This window comes from Miniopterus natalensis, chromosome 7 (genome assembly GCF_054644295.1).
Source record: "Miniopterus natalensis isolate mMinNat1 chromosome 7, mMinNat1.hap1, whole genome shotgun sequence".
NCBI lineage: Eukaryota > Metazoa > Chordata > Mammalia > Chiroptera > Miniopteridae > Miniopterus > Miniopterus natalensis.
Window position 1 is genome coordinate 80,471,240 of NC_142087.1, and position 6,734 is coordinate 80,477,973.

Sequence of the window (6,734 nt, forward strand, 5' to 3'; positions counted from 1 at the left end):
AATCACGCTATTAGCGGCAGAGGCTTTAAACGGTTTTGGGTATTGGGTATTTCTGATCGGACGCCGTGCTGGGAATAAATGCCTCTCCTTGGGGGCTGTGTGTGCTAAAGCCACGCGTTGCCTCGGTTCTCCCGCCGCGCGCCCTTCCCTTTGCCTGGGCCGCACTTGACTGAGAACCGCCCAATTTTCTCCTCTGCTGCCAGCTTGAGGCCTCCCAGGTGCCAGCTCAGGGATGGCCCAAGGCTGGGGCTCGATACGGGTTCCCCGGGCGAACGTGCCAGCAGGGAGCTCGCACTGCGGAAGGTCGCTCCGTCTCCAGCTTTGCGCTCCGGTCCCTGCGGTCCTCCTCTCCTCTCCCGCCTCCCCTCCCCTCTTCTCTGCCCCTCTTCCTTCCTCTCTCCACCTGGAATCCGAGGACAGGGAAGACAGGGCTCGCGTGGCTTCCTTGCCCTGAGGCCCTGTCTCATCCTGAGAACTAGGTTCCTTCCCAAGACCTGTTGCAGCCACAGAAGTCCGCGGGCCAACAGGGAGGACTGCATGGTGGTGCCCACCCAAGGTCACGAGACAAATGCCCCTCCCGATTCCTCTGACCACACATGGGTTGGGAGCCAACTACTTATGGAGGGCTCACTTTCTGGGAGGAAGCTGGGTGCTGTGCCAGCTGGCCTGGGTGCAAGGCAGTGGGTGGAAAGTCCAGTGGAAGGAACCAGAACCAGTAGGGGGACCAAGATGGCTCTGGGTGGCAGTGACATTGGAGCTGGTCAGTGACATTGGACTCCGTGTGGGTGAGGTCCCCACAGTGGGGCAGAGGGGTGGTGGGGGAGAGAAAGGCATTTTAAGAGGAGACAAAACAGTGGGTGGGTAAGAAGATTTAGATCTGGGTTCAAATCTTGGCTTTGTAGTTTCTGGCTGTGTGGCCTTGGGCAAGCCCCTTCCCCTCTCAGATCCTGTTTCCTAACCAACTCAAGGGTCACCCTGCACCTATTTTGTAAGGGAATGACCTGAGACATTTATTGAATGCTAGCACGTTTGGTCTTTATGACAAGGGCCAAGTGGAGGTATTCTGCACCCTGACGCCCCCGTGGCAGAAGAAGTGGGCCCTTGAAGAGTGAGTGTGGTGAGGTTTGCGTGGGAGCTGGCACTCTGCTGGGCCTCAGCACTACAGAGCCAGCCCTTCCTGGTGTTCCCTGCCTCCCCTTGACAGGCTTCGGAGGCAGGCTATGCATCTGGACCCTCCCCAGGGATGGAGAAAGGGACGGCAGCCCCTGGAAGCCTCTGTGCTGAGCAAGGCGCTATCTCGTCGATTATGGCGAGTGGGGTGAAGGACCTTGGGGGCTGGGGCTGCTATTGTTCCTGCTTCTGGGAACATCCTTCCCACTCCAGCCTGTCCAGGGTCTCTGGGAGGCTTTTCTCTCCTTCCAGCTTAATGTCCTGGCAACATTGTGTGCCAAGGGTGGGCTCATGAAATATTTTCCTCCAACAGCTCAAACAACTAATGAAATATTTGGCGACATGCTCTCCGTAAGACCCATCCCCCAGAGAGCCTGTCTCGAATGACTGCCAGGGCCTTCAATGCCCAAGCCGCTGTCCTCGGGGACCGGCAACATATGGAACTTATTTCTAATTTACAAGAACAGCAGGCTGCTCTCTTCCTCTTCCTCCCCCTTCGTCCTGCCACTGCTCCTGGCTGCCCCATAGACACAGGGTTGCTGCCACCTCTGGGGCTTAGTGTCCGTGTCCAGCCTGGAGAATCTTCTCCCTGTCTTGGCTTGGCCGAACTTTCCCATGCTTTGGGGCCATGCCAAGACCCTGGCTGGACTAGGGAGGCCCCACAGACACGCTTGGCCCTTCCCATCCCCCCTTCTTTACCCCTCTGGCTTCTGGACAAACCAGGCTGCTCTCTCCTAAGCATCTCCCTTCTTCCTACACTTGGGGGAGTGTCCTGAGACAGAAAACAGTGGCCTGAACCTATGGAGCTTTTGGACAAAAAGTCCAGGGGAACTGGGTCTTGTGGTGATGGCCCTCCATGGCGAGGCTGGCCCCTCGCCGACCCTGAAAGGCCTGGTGCTGCCAGCGCCCCCCGCCCCAGTGACACAGCAGCCTGTGCCCTTGCTCCAATGCCAGGCGCTTTCTAAAGGCCAGGATGAGCTATTTGCTACCTTCCTTGTTGAAAGCCCATTTCACAGACAGGAAAGCTGAGTCCCAGAGGGCTGAGTGGCCTGCCCCAAATAGAGGGGTACAGTGGGGACTTGACCCCAATTCTGACCCTGAAGCCTGCCCCTCCAACTCCTCTGTGACACTGGTCCCTTCACAATTCCACCATGGCTGCCTTTTAGGACACAGCTGGGGGTGGGGTGCTTCACTGAGGTAGCGTTAGTGACAAAGATGTTAGTGACAAAGATGTGCTTTTACGCATATTAGTTATTTCATGAGGGAGTCAAGTCAGTTAGGTTTGGGGAAGGACGGAGAGTGAGAGAGAAAGAGAGAAGGTGGGCATTGTGACTCAATGCCCACACACCTTTCTCTGGGCCTCTGCTGGCTCCAGAAGCCCCCTCCCCAGCTGTGACATCACCAGCCAGCCCTGCAGATGACAGCCTGGGATTCATCATCAGCCATCTGCTTTCTCGCTGCTAGGGACAGCCAGAGCCCAGAGCAGGCCCGTGGGGCGGGAGGCAGCTGCACCCCGACCCAGCGCAGCCCCCGGAGGGTGGCAGGCACTTTGGGGTTGTTGGCATTTTTGGAAGTGCTGGGCAGCTCACCCCAGTCTGCAGATAGCAGCATCTCGCCACTCCAGGTTGCAGTTTCGAAACAGTCAGATAACCCTGCTCCCCAAGAAATGGCCCAAACACCATTTATAGATAGTGACACAATTTAATGAGATAAAGCCTGGGGCATCCACGAACCAATTTATGGTACTAGCCGTGATGAAATGGCTCTTTTCTTAATAGATACCCAACTGCACACAAGCCAGAGCTCACAGCGTCAAAGAAACTCCTCAGCTCTAGCCTTCTGAAATGTTGGGCCAAATCCAAACACTTGTCAGTCTTATCACTACCACGAAAATGATGTGTTTGTGTAATATTGTGTGGGACCTGTTTGCCAAAGGAGAGATACCCCAGCTGCTTTCGGGGCTCCAAGCCAGCGTCTTCACCCTTTTTTCACATAATGCAAACACTGAATTCCAGTACCACCTTCTAGACGGGAGATTTCTGATGGATGGTTTGTCCAGAAGTGTAAACAGCTGGGCAGGGAGTAAATATCAAGCGTTCACTCGTTCCCCATTTCCTTGAAGCAGCTGGTTTGCTAACGACTCCAGCGTGGGTTGACTGTAGCAAGGCTGAATATCAGACCTACTCCTTAAAGAAAGAGAAAGGTTCTCCCCCAAGTTCCTCCACGGTGGGTCCCCAAGGCAATGACCCCCTCTGACCTCAACCGCATAGGCCCCTTCGAAGGGGCAGTCACCCCTGGTGGTGGCTGTCTGTTCTGCTTGGCTTGGAGAAATGACTTCCTCCCTGAGCTCCTAACACATTTATCATCCGGACGATTGGCCAGGCAATTAATCATGTCCTGCCTTGAATATCTCTTCTATTGTTGTATTGAACGGCTGTTTAAACCTTATCAGTGGAAAAGTTTTCAATATCTTGTCTTTCTAACTAGACGGGAGCTTCCAGAGTGCTGGGCAGACAAGCACCCATCTCTCTCCTGGCCCACAGCCCCAACGTCCCTGGTCTTGTCACCAGCAAAGAGGAGGGCTGTGTCTCCCCATTACGAATAAAAGGCTTAGCTCAGAGACCCATCTCTCCTCCGCGCCCAATAAAGGGCCACTGGTCTTAGCCTTATCCTGAACACTGCTTTTATTTGGCTAGCTCGAGTATTGATCAAGCACCTTCGTGACGCCAGGTGCTTCAGACACCACCTGAATTGAAAGGGGTGCCCATGGGTCTCCTTGAAGGTTCTGGAATCCGGTTGGAAATTCTAGATGCTGCTCCTCACTGAGAGGATGCATTTACCTCAGGGTGAAGATGTCTTTCCTCAAAGGCCTCGGTGGGTGTCAAGGACCCTTCAAGTCTGGGGAAGTTGGTTGTGTTGATCTCGAGAGCTGTGTGAGACTTTCAAAGAATGGAGATGTGTAGGCAGAGATCCACGTCACCTCCCCCAGAGAAGTCTGGAAATGGCCAGAATGGAGGAGGTGCCCCAGCGGGGGTCCCTGGACTGGGGAGTTCACTGGGGCTGGACACCATGGGACAGGAGAAAAAGCATAGGACAGTGGGTGAGGGAGAGGAGAGGAGATTCAAAGGGATTCTCGCCCTTGAGCTAAGTGGCAAACAATAAACACAGAATTGTGTATTAAAATAATATAGTATAGTATAATGTTATTTGTAATATATAATATATTGAAAAGTATATATAGAAAATGTTCTTTCAGTAGGATAGTTATGATTGGACCAGCAGACAGAGCTTCCCCTACGCTAACTCTCTCACCTGACTTTTATTTTTATTTTGTTTTTATTTATTTATTTATTTATTTTTAAATATATCTTTATTGATTTCAGAGAGAGGAAAGGAGAGGGAGAGAGAGATAGAAACATCAATGATGAGAGAGTCACTGATCGAGCCCGCAACTTGGGCATGTGCCCTGACCGGGAATCGAACCCCGATCGCCTGGATCCCAGGTCGACGCTCAACTGCTGAGCCACGCCGGGCCGAGCTGACTTTTATTTTTAAAATTTTTTTAATTCTTGCCCGAGGATATTTTTTTCCATTGCTTCTCAGAGAGAGTGGAAGGGAGAGAGGGGGGGAGAGAGAAACATCGACGTGAGACACATCAGTTGGTGGCCTCCTGCACGTGCCCCATCCGCAGCCGAGGCGCCTCGGTTTCCGAATGTGATCCGCTCCGGAAGCCCGTTCGTGCTCTGCAATGTTTGAAAACCGAGGGATCCACGGCCGACAGCTGGGCCTCAGGACCGTGCCCTCAGCGGAAGCCTGTGGCCTGTGCGACCTCCGAGGCGGGTTTGAAAACCGAAGAGCTGCCTTCTGGGTTTCCGGCGCTCGTGACCCGAAATGCTCAACGGCGGAGACATTCAAAAACCAAGGCACCACTGTATGTACTTTGGCCGGAATCGAACCTGGGACCCTTCAGTCCTCAGGCTGATGCTCTAACTACTGAGCAAAACCGGCTAGGGCTCACCTGATTTTTTTTTGTTTGTTTAAACTATTACAGATGTCCCTTTTTCTCCCCAATGACCCACTCCACCCCGTCCCACTCCCCTCCCCAGTCCCTCTCCCCACCATTGTCCGTGTCCTTGGGTTGTGCATATACGCATATAAGCTCTTGGGGCTCACCTGATTTTGAAAAGATCCCTCTGGTCCCTGGGTAGAGACCATTTGGGGGTGCAGGGGCAACCCAGAATCCTAGTGAGGGGGGTGGTCATGGCTGCCATGCACCAGGGAGATGGGGGAGAGATGGGGAGTGGCTGGTGTATTCCAAAGCCTTCCTTCTGGACCCCCCACACCTGGGTTCCCTACCTCCTTCCTGACTCCCCGCACACGCCTTACCCCCCAGTATACGTGTTGCTCATCCCACAGATGAGGGCCTTTGTAGGGTGGAGAGTTGGGCTGGGCCATCTCTGCTTGCTGAGCACCGGAAGGCAGGCGGGTTCCATTCTTCTCGAGGGATCCCATCTGCGGGCTTTGTTGCCACAACGCAGGCCTGGAGTACCTAGAGGCTTGTCTCCCAGGCTGGATATTATTCCGTGCAAATTCTAGATTTTTAAGCCATGCTTCACTCCTGCCTGGGATTTATGACTCTCATGGGCTCCATTCTGTAGCCCACGTCCCGGCAAAAGCCAGATTTGGGGACAGCTGAGATGAGCCCAAGCCCCAGAAGAAGAGAGGCCTATGTCTCCCCAGAGGGCGCCTGGCCCCTTGGACGGTGGATCCTCTGTCAGCCTGTGGTAACCATTACAAGGACATAAAGCTCTTCCTGCCCTGTGTGCCTGTTAAGCAACAACACACGTTAAACACGCACACACACGCACACACACTCACAGTAAAAATCGATGATAATGATGAAATCCAAGGTGACCTTACCTCTATCTGGGCCCTAAAGAAGGCAGTGCAGTCCCTTCCTGAAGCCACCTTGGAAGACAGGTGTGTGCAGGCCCGGCTGAGAAGGAGCTCTGCTCCAAGGAGGAACAGATGGTGGGGAAGTGGGACCCCCACTCTGGTAATGAGCAGGGGGAGCTCTAGCTGCTCATGTTCCTTCTCCTCTGGGGCATCTTGACCTGAGGTCAGCCCTGGACACCCAGGATGCCTGCCCACCGCCAGCCACTGCCCTAATGACCCTTGGAGTGGATCGAATAGTGTCTCCCAAAAATTTCACATCCATCAGTGACCTTATTTGGGAATAAGGGCTTTGCAAATGTACTTAATTAAGGGTCTTGAGATGGTGTTATCCTAGATTTAAGGTGGGCCCTGAATCCAATGACTTTGTGTCCTTATAAGGAAAGGAGAGGACACAAAGATTCCATTTCATCCAAGACAGGTGCCTAGGAGAGGGGAGACAGCTGACACACTGGCACACCTCCTTCAGGAAGTCTTCCAGGGCGGCCATGGTGGAGATGAGCAACAACACTGTGGGAAACCTAGGCCTCTTTCCATAGCCTCATCTGGCTTTGCCTCTTAAGGTTCTTTACATGGTGAGGGGTGGGTTTCTGATCCTCCCAAGATATGCA